Raw genomic sequence first — 14,221 nt, 5'->3', positions numbered from 1 at the left:
AGGATATTGTCATTGGAGGCCCAGTGGGAAGTCAGAAGTCCCACTCCTACGCAGCCATAACAAGGTACTCAAACCTAGAGGTTGTGTTAACAGAGGTTGAGCAGAAAATGTGGATTTCTATCACCACTGAGCAATAAGGAGATGGTTCCCCACATCCCTCATCCATATGGTATCAGATGTGCCACTAATAAAACAGATTTAAATAAGACCCAGAATCTCATAGCCTAATATCAAAAATATCCAAGATCCATTAGAAAAAAAAAAATACTCATCATAGCAAGAACCAAGAAAATCTCAACTTGAATGGGAAAAAAAAAAGACAATCAATAGATGTCAATAGTACAATGACACTAATGTTGGAATTATCAGACAAGGAGTTTAAAACAATCATCATAAAGATACTTCAATAAATGAAAAGATACTTGAAATAAATGAAAAAAATTGGTAAGTCTCAGCAAAGAAACAGACGTGAAGAGATTTTTGAATGGAAAAACGCAATTGAATTCTAAAAAAAAGTGGATGGACTCAATAGCAGAATAGAGAGAAACAGGAAAATCAGTAAATTTGAAGAGAGAAGGGTAAAAAAATCACTTAACCTAAACAACAGAGAATAAATATGCTGATATGCTGAAAAAAATAAATGAACACTGTCTCAGGGACCTGTGAGATTATAGCAAAAGATTTAACATTCATGTCACCAAGATCTTGAAAGGAAAGGAAAGGAAAAAGACTTTTGGGACTGAAAGTCTTTGAAAAAATAATAGATGTCAAATTTCAATTTGGCAATAGATATAAACCTACAGAACCCAAACAGGATAAACCCAAAGATATCCATACCAAGACAAATGATAATGAAACTTCTGAAAACTAAAGACAAAGTCTTGACAACAGAGAAATGGCACATTATTGTGTCTATTTGTAGGAATAAAACAATTGAAATGACAGCAGATTTTATCAGAAATCCTAGAAGCCAGGGGAAGGGGACATTTTTTAAATGTTGAAAGGAAAAATTATGAACCAGGAATACTGTATTCCATGAGATATTCTTCAGGAATTAAACGGAAGTCAAGATATTCTCCAGTAAAGGAAACTTGAGAATTTTTTGCCAGTACCTACTCTAAAAGAATGGCTAAAGAAAACCATTGAAACAATGCAAATGTTAAAAGAGTGAATCTAGGAACTTCAAAAAGGAAGGAAGAATATAAAGAGTAAGAATATGGATAAATGCAAGGGATGTGCTTTCTTCTCTTGAGCTTTCCCAATTACGTTTAATGCTCAAAGAAAAAAACTATATCATGTGGCACTCAAGATATGTAAAGGAAATATGTTAAGACTATTATATTAAAAAAAAGATAAAAGGATGTAAAGTTTGTACTCTTTACTCAAATTGGTGAAATACTAATGGCAGTAAAATGTTATGTATAGATAACTTAATGCCTATAGCGAAAACTAGAAAATATAAACAGATACACTCAGAAATACTATAGATATCTCAAAATGGAATTCTAAAAATGTTTAAGGAGCTAAAAATAGAACTACCCAGGGCAGCTCCAGTGGCCCAGCAGTTTAGCGCCACCTTCACCCGAGGTGTGATCCTGGAGACCCAGGATCAAGTCCCATCAGGCTCCCTGCATGGAGCCTGCTTCTCCCTCTGCCTGTGTCTCTGCCTCTCTCTCTCTCTCTCTCTCTGTCTGTCATTAATAAATAAATAAAATCTTTAAAAAAAAAAAAAAGAAGTACCCTACAATCCAGCAGTTGTACTACTAGGTATTTACCCAAAAGATACAAAAGTACTGATCTGAAGGGATACATGTACCCCCATATTTAAAGCAGCATTATTAGCAATAGTCAAACTATGGAGAGCAACCAAATGTCCATCAACTGATAAATGGATAAAGAAGATGTGGTATATATGGAATATGATTTAGCTATCAGAAAGAATGAAATCTTGCCATCTTGCAACTATGTGGATAGAGCTAGAGTATATCGTACAAACAGAAATAAGTTAGTGAGAGAAAGACCATATGATTTCACTCGTATGTGGAATTTAAGAAAAAACAGATTAACATAGGGAAAAGTGAAAAAAAGAGAGAGAAATGAAAGCAACCATAAGAGATTCTTAATTATAGAGAACAAACTGAAGGTTGATGGATGGAGGTGGGTGGGGGATGGGCTATGTAGGTGATGGGCATTAAGGAGGGCACATTTGTGATGAGCATTGGCTATTATATGTTAAAGTGATGAATCGCTAAATTCTACACTTAAACCAATTTTACCATATATGTTAACTAGAACTGAAATAAAAAATTGAAATAAAAATTTTAAATGTTTAAGTAACCTACAGGAAGACAGAGGGAAAAAAATCTTATTCTGTTTAGTTGGGTAAAAATTGCTAGTGGCATAGTCATGTTGTTGTTCATCAATACAAAGCTGTTCCCCAACTTCAACCTCCCTCTACTGTGATTATTGATTCTAACACATGGGTCTATAGTCAGTGGGCTCCACTAATAGCCACTACCATCCTGTTGGCTTCGGGGTTATTACTCAATGTCTAGTATTTTTTCTGAAAGGTAACACTTCATAATGACCAATTTTTGTAAAATTTTTAGTGTGTTAGTGGTGTCGAGTTATTTCAACTGTATAGAACATACATTAACACCACTGTTTTCTCACAGAATATTTATTTTTCTATTTTCAGCTTCATGGTCATAAACTGCTCTTTCCAAATCAGATGTCATTAATGTCTCCCACTATTAATGGGAACCACCACAAAGGATGTTGACAGATCAATGCAAACCAATCACCATGATGAAAAATATAACTCAATGACAAGTACCCCCAGCAGTAATCCAACATATTTGTGAAACAAAGTCACAGCTATCAGCATAGCTCTGGATATCTGAAGAGACAGAGTGACACCACCCTTTTGAGCTATAATTTTCCTGACGTCAAGTGAGGTAAAGATAGCTGTCCTACTTTCTCAAACAATGATTTTAAGAGTCACATGGTAGGATGTACTTTAGAACTTTCTTTCTTTAGAAAAGAACTTTATAAAAAAAATAAAAAAAAAAAAAAAAAAAAAAAAAAGAAAAGAACTTTATGCACAAAGAAGCATACTGGAAATGTGTAAGTAGCCCTACCTTTCTAGGAATAGGTTTCATATTATCCTATTAACTAAGTGGTAGTCTCATTCTATAAAATATCATTCTATAAAATATTTATATATAATATATAAAACATGATAAAACATGTTGTTACACTAGTGCAAGACTTCCTAAAGCTTGTTGCATGGAATGTTAATAGATATTATGCAAATAATAACAACAATAAAACCCCTTGCAAATTTTATTTGATCAGATAGTTTGGAAAAATGTTTGGTTCGGCGAAGTTAAAAGACCTCTTTCCCATGGAACTTCACAATGCCTTTAATATGCAAATGTGCAACACGCCTAGGGTACTGTATAATGCAGTGACTTCTAAGCTTATTTGACTACAAAATTGTTTTCCTAGGGAACATCTCTTGACAATAATGTCCACTGAGTATCATTAGGAAACAGAGCCCTAATAAAAATTGGGAGGTTTGCTGCAACTTGCTGAATGAAGCAGAACCGATTCAGCATGTGCCTTGCAGCTGGAATTCCAAACATCAGACACACAGGAAGAAGCCAGAGTAGCTAATGCTGATTCCAGCTGGTTAATCACTTTTCTAATAACATTAAGCTAAACACAGCTTCTGGGCAGCAGATATTTTAGAGACAAGCCCTTTTTTTCCCCTTAGGTTTTAAAGTAAAAACATAGATAAGCTTATGTCTTTTAGTCAAAATCTATCTACCCACATCACAGAGTTGCTCTCCCTTTTCTCCCAACCCTGAACCCATATTCTATGATCTCCTGTTCTAGTTCTTTTGCTTATCTATTCAACATTTAAGATCCTAAATTTTCTGGGACACAACTGGGCATCCTAGTGAAAGACAGCATGTCACAGTAAATATGAACTCACAAGACTCTGGATTCGAGTCCTAGGTTCAGCACCCACAATACACTAACTTGGTGGCCTTAGGCAAGTTATTTCGCTTTCCCTGGCCTCAATTTCCTCCAAGTAAGTAGAATAAAATAGGTATCCTTACTATTCAAATTTAGAAAATGAATACATTTGAATAAATCCTTTCCTATCCAAACTCTCACTATTGCTGTCTGAAAATCAGGAACCAAACTGATTTCCATAATATGATATCCCTTGTTATCCAACTTTGCTACTCAAACGCTAAGTAAATTTGATAGCTAGGAGTATTTGTGGTACCTACTTCATAGAGTCATTGTGATGATTGAAATAGTGAATATTTGTAAAGAAAGCACTTTGAGACTGACACATAGTATTTCCTAGTTCTGTTGTCCCAACCAATACAACATATAAATCCCATGAGTACTAATGATAGACCTCCTCTAGGCAATTTATTTTTACTTAACAGAGGCTTTTGGTACTTTAATCCTTTTACTAAAGGACAATCCTCAAATTGTATTCATATGTTCATTTGTTTTTACCAGAGGATCTTTTTTAAGAAGGAAAAAGAACATGGGGGTATGAATCAGGAGACTTCTTTTCTAGTCAAACTAATTTCTCGCAGGGATCCCTGGGTGGCTCAGTGGTTTAGCGCCTGCCTTCAGCCCAGGGCGTGATCCTGGAGTCCCGGGATAGAGTCCCACATCAGGCTCCCTGCACGGAGCCTACTTCGCCCTCTGCCTGTGTCTCTGCCTCCCTCTCTCTCTCTTTCTCTCTCTCTCTCTCTCTGTGTCTCATGAATAAATAAATAAAATCTTTAAAAAAAAAAAAAAAACCTAATTTCTCGCAAAGTACTAGTCATAAAACGTTAGGCAGGGATGTATCTTGTTTTAATTTCCTCTCCAGAAAAATGGAACAAATACCTACACTTCTTACCTCATAGAGTCGACATAGAAAATGAATGTAATAGTGTTCTGGAAATGATAACATGTAACACTTAGGAAAGAGACTGCTTTTTGCTCTACTTAGGCCATTGTTTATTCCATTTGTGGGATATGACCTCAGGATTAGGATACTAAAACACATACGAAACCCACAGTCATGAACAAATCCATTTATGAGTGTATTTCACACTGTAACACACTGCTGGTTGTACCATAGGACATGTTGGAAACAATATTCACTCAAGCCATAAATACTTTATTGAACACCTACTAGGTACCAGGAGCTATGCTTGGTACAACTGTAGTTGAATCACGGAGTAAGTGACTCATTACATAGAGAAACAGATGGTCATGTGAATTTTCCCTCTCGCCTACCATATTGCTAATACTTATCAAGTCACTTATATTCTTTGCTCCAGCCTCCTTCTTTGTAAAAATGGCCTCTTGTTTCATGAGAGTAGGACTATTCATAGGATCATGTTACTAAAGTGTGTGTGTTTTCTCAAAAGGAAAAGTATAACTGAAAACCAGTCTAGTTATCAGTAAAGTACCAGGGAACTGATTTCCAACTGTAAATGCCTGCTTTGTTGTTCATTCATTTTCTCCCCTCAGAAATTTAATTAACATTATCTAAAGGTCAGGAGTTCTTCCTGAATAGCAGCACCAAAGGTATTTGTATAGTATTTAATATTTAGCCAACCCTTTACAATCTTACTGTTTATCTTCCTCCTAGCAACCCAAATTAGTTCACTACTATCATATTCTTCTTAGAAATGAAGAAGCTGGGCCTCATGGCCTACACAATTGATCAAGCATAACCATCAATGTTATCCTTACCCTATCAGTCAAGTGAGAAGGAAGCATCAAGTAGGACATTTTTAGCTTTTTAAAAATTTTTATCCCCAAAGTATTAATGACTAGGCAAAGAAGATTTAATCCTACCAGGGGAAAAGAAAGCTCAGATAGAATATGAATCTAGTGCCATACAATTAAAAAAAAAAAGGTTGGTTATTTAATATAAAAGAAATTCTTCTTTCCCTATTTTCAATACCTTTTCCCCCTTGCTCCAGCTATCTGCTAAATTATCCATGAAATATGCTCTCAGCTTATCTCATACTAGTGTGAAATTGTGGAGAAAAGAGAGAGAGAGAGAAATAAAACCCCAGGAAACAAAAAACTTATGTTAAAAACACATAGGCAAAGTCACTAAGAGTGAATTGCAAGTGCCTCTGCTGTGTGATTTATCTCATTCAAAAACAATCTGTTCTTTGGAAGAAAGATTGGTTAGCTGTCTGGGAGCATTTATAAGTCATGCTCTGCCCCCAGCTCTGCCCTCTGCCCTTGTTTTATACATTCTAATTGTGTCTTACCCCATTCACAACTTGTACTTCATCCCCAACACAGAGATTGTGCAAGTTACCTTGATTTGGGCTGAGTGGATTTTTGTCATTTATGATAAATGAATCTTTTCCTTATCCAGTTCCCAACTTCAAGTAGGCAGAAAAAAACACCCCTTATTTGAAAGGAGACAAAATAAATCACATCAAGTTTCATTAGCTACCCTCTCCTTCCCCACATTTCTTCCTGTGCAAAAGAAGTTCACTCCTTGGCAAGGAAAACCCTTCCACCAAAGTACCTCCACTGCTTCCCTATGGCTGTTTTCAGTCTTTATTTCCCACCACCCCTCAGACACACTATATGTATATCCATAAAGATTAAATTCTAGGGACATCTGGGTGGCTCAGTCAATTAAGTGTCCAACGCTTAATCTCAGCTCAGGTATTGATCTCAGAGTTAGGAGTTTAAACTCCATGTTGGGCTCCATACTGGGCATGAAGTCCACTTAAAAAAAAAAAAAAGTCCACTTAAAAAAAAAAGTTAAATTCTAGAAGCTAAGTTTTCCAGAATTTCTGTCATGCTTAACAGTTGGGGAATTGAGAACTTTTTTCCCCAAGGTTTATAGGATCTCTCCATATATTTCTCTCTCAAAGCTTCCAGATAATTCCTAATGTTATTTATCTATGCAATAAATGTTGTCAATAAAGATAGTGTAACTAGAGAAAGGTAATGGTTTTAAAAAGGTAAGGAAGAGAGAGTCTGTTGCTTGGGATCATATGAAACATTTGCAAAGGCCCTGCTGTGTTCCAGGGGCTGTACATTAGAGATGTAATCTCATTTTTCCCTTCTAAAACACTCTGTACAGTAGTTGCTATTTTATCCCTAGTTTACCATGAGAAAACTGAACTACGGAAAGATCAGTAACTTACCCATGGTCCTTCAGTTAATAACAAGGATTCAAACTCCTGTGTCCCATGCTCTTAACATGGCATCATACTGTCCTGTAGGACTGCACTCCATCCAGGCTGATGCAGGGCACTGACGATCACAGTTCAACATAGAGAAGTTTTTACAGTTACTTATATTTTTATGTTTTAAAAATTACCAGTAAGTTTTCACTCCCACAGTATATCTTGCATACTGTTGGTAAGCATCCCTGAAATTCTATCATTAAAATCTGTGGTTGTTTGTACACGTCTCTTTCCTCCCGCATCCGTCTTATACAGTAAATTCCCTGGGAGTAGGTCTTATGTCTCCTTCTTTTCTGTACCTCCCTGAGCAACCTAGCACAATGCCACACATGCAATTAAATACAAAAGTCAATTTCTATGTGCAAAGGCTCAAATTAAACGCTCTTTGAGTCTTAACGGAAGTTTATTCTCAAGCATCCGAAAGAGGCATAGAGGGTGACAACCTGAAATTAATATCAGCCTAGGCAGGGACAGGCTTATCAGATGACTCTGATCACTGCAGAGCAAGGATCCTGAGGCAGTGCCGCAGGGATACAAGACAGGCTGGGCCTGCTGAAGTGGGGAGTGACGTGACTTTCAGGGAGAACTTGACAGGCTCTACCATTCCTAGGACTAACCCTGGGAACAACACATTCTCTCCAACAGCCACCCAGAATTCTCCTCCGCCCTTTAATCTAAAGAATTAGTTCACACAAACGTTACAGTGCTTTTGCCCAGTGTTCTCAGTTCCATGGAGACAGGATGTAGTGCCTTCTGCTGCAACGGGAAATTTTGACAGCCCCTTGGTGTACCTCTGGCTTTGTCTCCTACTCTCCTTTCCTAGTGCACTCAGCTCCACCCAGCTGGCCTCCTCCACTCCATGGACACTCCTTCCTCAGCACTTTTGTCCTGGTTCTTGCCTCTGCCAATACCCTTACTTTTTATTCTGGGAAGTCTTCCTTAAACACCTGATTTAAAATTGCAGATGCCCACTAATGCTCCATGTCCCTTTCCTTGTTTTATTTTTCTCTTTCCTATTTACCTCCATCTAACACACTATATGTTTGGCTAACTTATTTTATTTATTACCTGCCTTTCTGCACTAGAAATTCATGAGAGCAAGAATGTTGCTGTTCTTATCACTACTGAATTCCTATGCTTATAAAAGTACCTGGGAATGGTAGCACATCACAATTACTTTTTGATTGAATAAAGTTTCCATCACTTTTATTAATGATTCATTACCACCAAAAATACTTATGTACTTGATATGTACATATATAGAGAAACAGAGTCATACACACATATGAATATGTGTATATATATATATGTATGTATGTAGATATATATACACTACATGTGTACTCCTGGATAGCATATTAGATATATTAAAAACATGGTTAGTGTTAAACATTGAGTGTTATCGGAATAAAGATACACATCCCAGGAAATGTTCTAACTCACTCTATGTTCCATTAGCTTACTTTCTTAGATGTTTACACTGGGGCACACATATCCTGGATGTTATCACTTCTCATTCTGAAAATAAATATATAAAAGCAGGAAACCTTCTTCTACTCTACCAGAAAGAATTAGATAGTATTGTCATTTTACCCACCCCAAATAAGGCCTCTATGTGGGTACCCATCTGCTGTGCAGTACATTTGTAATTACCACCTGGCTCATCCCAGGCTTGCTGCCAGCAGCCCTCCTCACCTGCTTCCCTTCCTTAGTCTCCCTCTCATCAATCAATGAGTAAAGCCTAGGGCTGGACCTTAAATAAAGACACTCCCTCATCACCATGGCAATAATCACTCCTTAGACAATACTCTCCATACTGTCTCACTGGATCCTCTTTTCCATCAAGCAAATACTGAGTAAAAAGTAATCACAAGAGCTTGCATGAGCATAAATCAATTCAGACCTGGATATAGCAGGATACCAGGTTAGTTTTACACCCTGCTCATCTCCAAATGACAGTTCCAGACAGTGCCAAGTAGTTCGGGAAAAGTGATTTTGATTCATGATAGAGAGCTAGAACAGAGCTCAGCTGAAACTAGGACCCTGGGGAAAAAGGACTAGAAAATACCACCTGTGGCCAAGAAACACAGGAAAATAATGGTCTTTGCAGAGACCTGGTAAAGGAAGTCAAAATAAAATGTAGTCTTGAGAAAAAGCAAAGTTCTTAGCCTGTCTGAGGTATGGGTATGGTAATGAAGTTTACACTGTCCCCATTGTGGTGGAATCTTCTAAAGGAGAATAACACAAAAATTACCCTCACCAAAGATACTACTCAGGCACCTGCCACACATAAACTCAAAGCTCCTCTATAGAAACTTATCTACAGGGTAGTCCGGGTGGCTCAACGGTTTAGCTCCACCTTCAGCCCAAGGTGTGATCCTGGAGACCTGGGATCGAGTCCCACGTCTGGCTCTCTGCATGGGCCTGCTTCCCCCTCTGCCTGTGTCTCTGCCTCTCTCTCTCTCTCTCTCTCTCTCTCTCTCTCTCTCTCTGTGTGTGTGTGTGTGTGTGTGTGTGTGTGTGTGTGACTCTCATGAATAAATAAATAAAATCTAAGAAAAAGAAAGAAAGAAAGAAAGAAAGAAAGAAAGAAAGAAAGAAAGAAAGAAAGAAACTTATCTACAACCCAGCCATTGGATTCATGTGGAAGGATAATCCCAATGGAAGATGAGTTCACAAGTAAAGAATACAGTCTCCTTCAAGGAATGGTCCCACAAGAGAAAGTCAACAAGGAAAACAAATAAGAGGTCTGTTTAGCACTGCCAATTCAAATAAGTAGGTTTAAAATTGTTAAAGAAATATTTAAAAGGAAAGAAACAGTAATGATAAAATGCTATAAACAGATGGATTGATAAAGAACTCAATTAAACTTCTAGAAATGAGAGATAACATCATTTAAAAATAATCAGACCATACCATATCCATGACCTGGGTGGTGAAAGTGGAATATCATCCTGGTGCTCTCCAGGAGAACCTGATGTGAGTCCATATGCATTCTATTTTTAAAAAATGTCAAGATGTCAAAGGGCAGCACTCTGCCCCAATTCTAGCAATAAGTATGATACTTCTCTTCAGAGCTCCAGTGGCATGATACTGACAGGAATGGCATAGGAGATCCTGACTCAGCTCTGAGTTTACACAACTACTTGCTGTAACATAGTACTCTCTCTAGTGAACTCCTTGGAAGAGGAGTTCTGAGGACAGCAGGTTTAGCTGCTGAGACGGATGCTGAGGGTACAAAGAGGGCCCAGGGTTTTTTTGGGTTTTCCTGGTGGGTGGAAGAAGCATTGTCTTATTTCTCCTCCTTTTGCAATAAGCACTGAGTACAGATATGACCCTGGAATTACTTTTTTCTTGGACTTTAGATAATAACACAGCCTAAACAATGCAATTTGTAGCCATATCTTTGATGCTGACCTGTGATTGGAAAGAAACTATTAAACTCTTTATATTTAACCAGCGCCTGGCAATAAGCTAGCATAAAGTTGTCCCCTGGGCACCACTTTTGCATTGGGAACATCCTCCTTCTGAGCATAATACACCTCTATTGCATTATCTTTTAACCTGAGATGTTCCTTCAGAATGGCTTGCAAAAGGGAAAATGGCCACAAAATCAGAAACTCAGAATGATGTGCAAAGCTCCCTGTGAAAGCTGTCATTTTTTTAAAAGACTGTGAGCTAGTTCAATCTGTAGCTCAACTAACACCGGAAGTGCTTCCTAGTGACAGGATTTCAGAGGATATACCATTGTTTCCAGTATGATATGCTTTGGGGATTCTTTTTTTTAAGTTTAGTCTTTCTTTTTCAATTTGTTTTTGTTTTTATTGAAGTTTGATTTGCCAACATATAGTATAACACCCAGTGTCTCCCTCTCTAATTTTTCTCACTCAGTTCCCCTCTCCCCTCCTTTCCCTTATAATCCCTTTCACTTTTCTTATATTCCCTATATGAGTGAAACCATATAAAAATTGTCCTTCTCCGACTGACTTACTTCACTCAGCATAATACCCTCCAGTTCCATCCACATTGAAGCAAATGGTGGGTATTCATCCTTTCTAGTGGCTGAGTAATATCCCATTGTATACATAGACCACGTCTTCTTTATCCATTCATCTGTCAAAGGACATCGTGGCTCCTTCCACAGTTTGGCTATTGTAGACATTGCTGTTATAAACATTGGGGTGCAGGTCCCAGCATTTCACTACACCTATATCTTTGGGGTAAATCCCCAGTAGTGCAATTGCTGGGTCATAGGGTAGTTCCATTTTTAACTCTTTGAGGAACATTCACACAGTTTTCCAGAGTGGCTGCATCAGTTCACATTCCACCGACAGTGTAAGGGGGTTCCCCCTTTCTCCACATCCTCTCCAACATTTGTTGTTTCCTGTCTTGTTAATTTACTCCATTCTCACTGGTGTGAGGTGGTATCTCATTGTGGTTTTGATTTGTATTTCCCTCATGGAAAGTGATGCGGAGCATTTTCTCATGTGCTTGTTGGCCATGTGTATGTCTTCATCGGTGAAATTTCTGTTCATGTCTTTTGCCCATTTCATGATTGGGTTGTTTGTTTCTTGGGTGCTGAGTTTAATAAGCTCCTTATAGATCTTGGGTACTAGTCCTTTATCTGATAGGTCATTTGCAAATATCTTCTCCTATTCTGTAGGTTGTCTTTTAGTTTTGTTGACTGTTTCTTTTGCTGTGCAAAAGCTTTTTATCCTGATTAAGTTCCAACAGTTCATTTTTGCTTTTGTTTCCTTTGCCTTCATAGATGTATCTTGCAAGAAGTTACTGTGGCCAAGTCCAAAAAGGGTGTTGCCTGTGTTCTCCTCTAGGATTTTGATAGATTCTTGTCTCACATTTAGATCTTTCAATCATTTTGAGCTTATCTTTGTGTAAGGTGTAAGAGAATGGTCTAGTTTCATTCTTCTGCACGTGGCTGTCCAATTTTCCCAACACCATTTATTGAATAAACTGTCTTTTTTTTCAGATTTTATTTATTTATTCATGAGAGACACAGAGAGAGAGAGAGAGGTAGAGACAGGCAGAGAGAGAAGCAGGTTCCATCCCGAAGTGGGACTAGATCCCGCAACCCTAGGATCACGCCCTGGGCCGAAGCCAGGCACTCAACCACTGAGCCACCCAGGCATCCCTGGACTATCCTTTTTCGAATATTCTTTCCTGCTTGTGAATATTAGTTGACCACAGAGCTGAGTGCCCATTTATGGGTTCAAGTTTAGTCTTTCTTGCATCACATGCCAAAATAAATATTTTATTACTTCGATCTCTGGTTTAATCTAGCTCAGAACATGTAGTTAATCAACAAAGAGAGGCAATTTAGCCAAAATTCAGCAAGGTATACTGTTTGAAATGGTTGCAAAAATAACACCCCAAACCAATAAAAATAAAAATTTAATTCTACCTATGGGAGTAATTTTGCAGAAAAAAAAACTCTTTATTAAAATTCATGTGTTAGTTTAGTAGTCACAGAGCAACCATTTTATGCCCTTTTATCCACTTTTCCATAGTCCAGTAGTACTAAACTATCAGATGACTCCAATTGGGAAATTATGCAGGAGAAGTTTATGATAAACATTGACAAATGAAGCCACAAGGGGGAAATGTTCTAACCACAGCACCCAATTTACTACCAAGAATCAAGAGAATATTCAACATAGGATGAATGGCCAATTACATTTTGAGAAAATTGTGCTTTTGTCAGCACCTTAAAACTTCAGAAATCACTGCTATGGTTATTAATAATAATTTAAGACATACACTAAAATGTATGATTTCAGAAGTTGTAATTATTTTCACAGATTTTTTTGTTTTTTTGCTTTATTCCCTTTCCCCATCTTCAGAAGGCCATTAATCCCAGCTTCCTAAACTAATCTGAGCTGTAGATGATACAAATTTTGGTCATGTTACATAAAAGTCTTTCTGCAATCACTGTGAAGAAATGAAGATTTTCATTTAAGAGCAGTATAAGGTGAGCCTGAATAGGACTAGTGAAATGAATCCGATAAGACTCATCTTTAAGTCGTAAATAAGATGCCCATGTTAAAAAAAATAAAAATAAATAAAAATAAAAATAAAAAAATAAAAAATAAATAAAAATAAATAAAAAAATAAAAAAATAAAAAGAAAAAAAATAAAAATAAATAAAAAATAAATAAAAATAAATAAAAATAAAAATAAAAATAAAAATAATAAAAAAAAGATGCCCATGTAGTCATCCGCATTTTTTTTTTTTTTTTTTTTGTCATCCGCATTTTTAAAAATTCCCTATCCATAGTTTGGTGCTTAAAAAACAAAAACTATCATAATACTAATTCTGGTATTTTAAACAAAAGACCTGAATGATTCCATATGAAAACCTCTTTATAGGATATCTGCATTTCGTGCCCTGGAGACACTCAAAATCCCTTAAACTATACTTACAACCTCAGGAAATCGACCAAATTCATCAAATGGCTGAACATTTACAGTAATTAGTTGATAGGATTTCTTATACTTAGAGATTTTCATTTGGCATACCAACATAAAATAAGAATAATAGAAAACTGGTTTAACTGTAATTAAGACACACTTCTAAAATTACATCTTCAATATTCACTGAATTAGAACCCATTTTTTCCCATTGTGCCTAGTTGAAAAGACTAGAAATAATGAACAAATGTGGTATTTTCCTATAAGCACAAATTAGGAAAAATGCAACGTGACGAACACCACAAAATCTAGTCTTAAAATGATGACGAGGTTTAAAGAAATCTGGAAGAAAGTAAGTGTTCTCTGTTTGCTTTCAGGGCTGACTTACTGCTGAGGACTAGGAGAATAATGTTATTACAGAATGAGTCACCTGGAAAACACAGGCAAACAGAAGAAGACTGAGAACATAAGTACGTGTTATTCTTTCATTGGTACTTTAAGGATAAAACATAAAAAATCAGCCAGCGCAACGTGCCCCAAAA

This window comes from Vulpes lagopus, chromosome 13 (genome assembly GCF_018345385.1).
Source record: "Vulpes lagopus strain Blue_001 chromosome 13, ASM1834538v1, whole genome shotgun sequence".
NCBI classification, from domain to species: Eukaryota; Metazoa; Chordata; class Mammalia; order Carnivora; family Canidae; genus Vulpes; species Vulpes lagopus.
Note: the sequence above shows the minus strand (reverse complement) of the source record.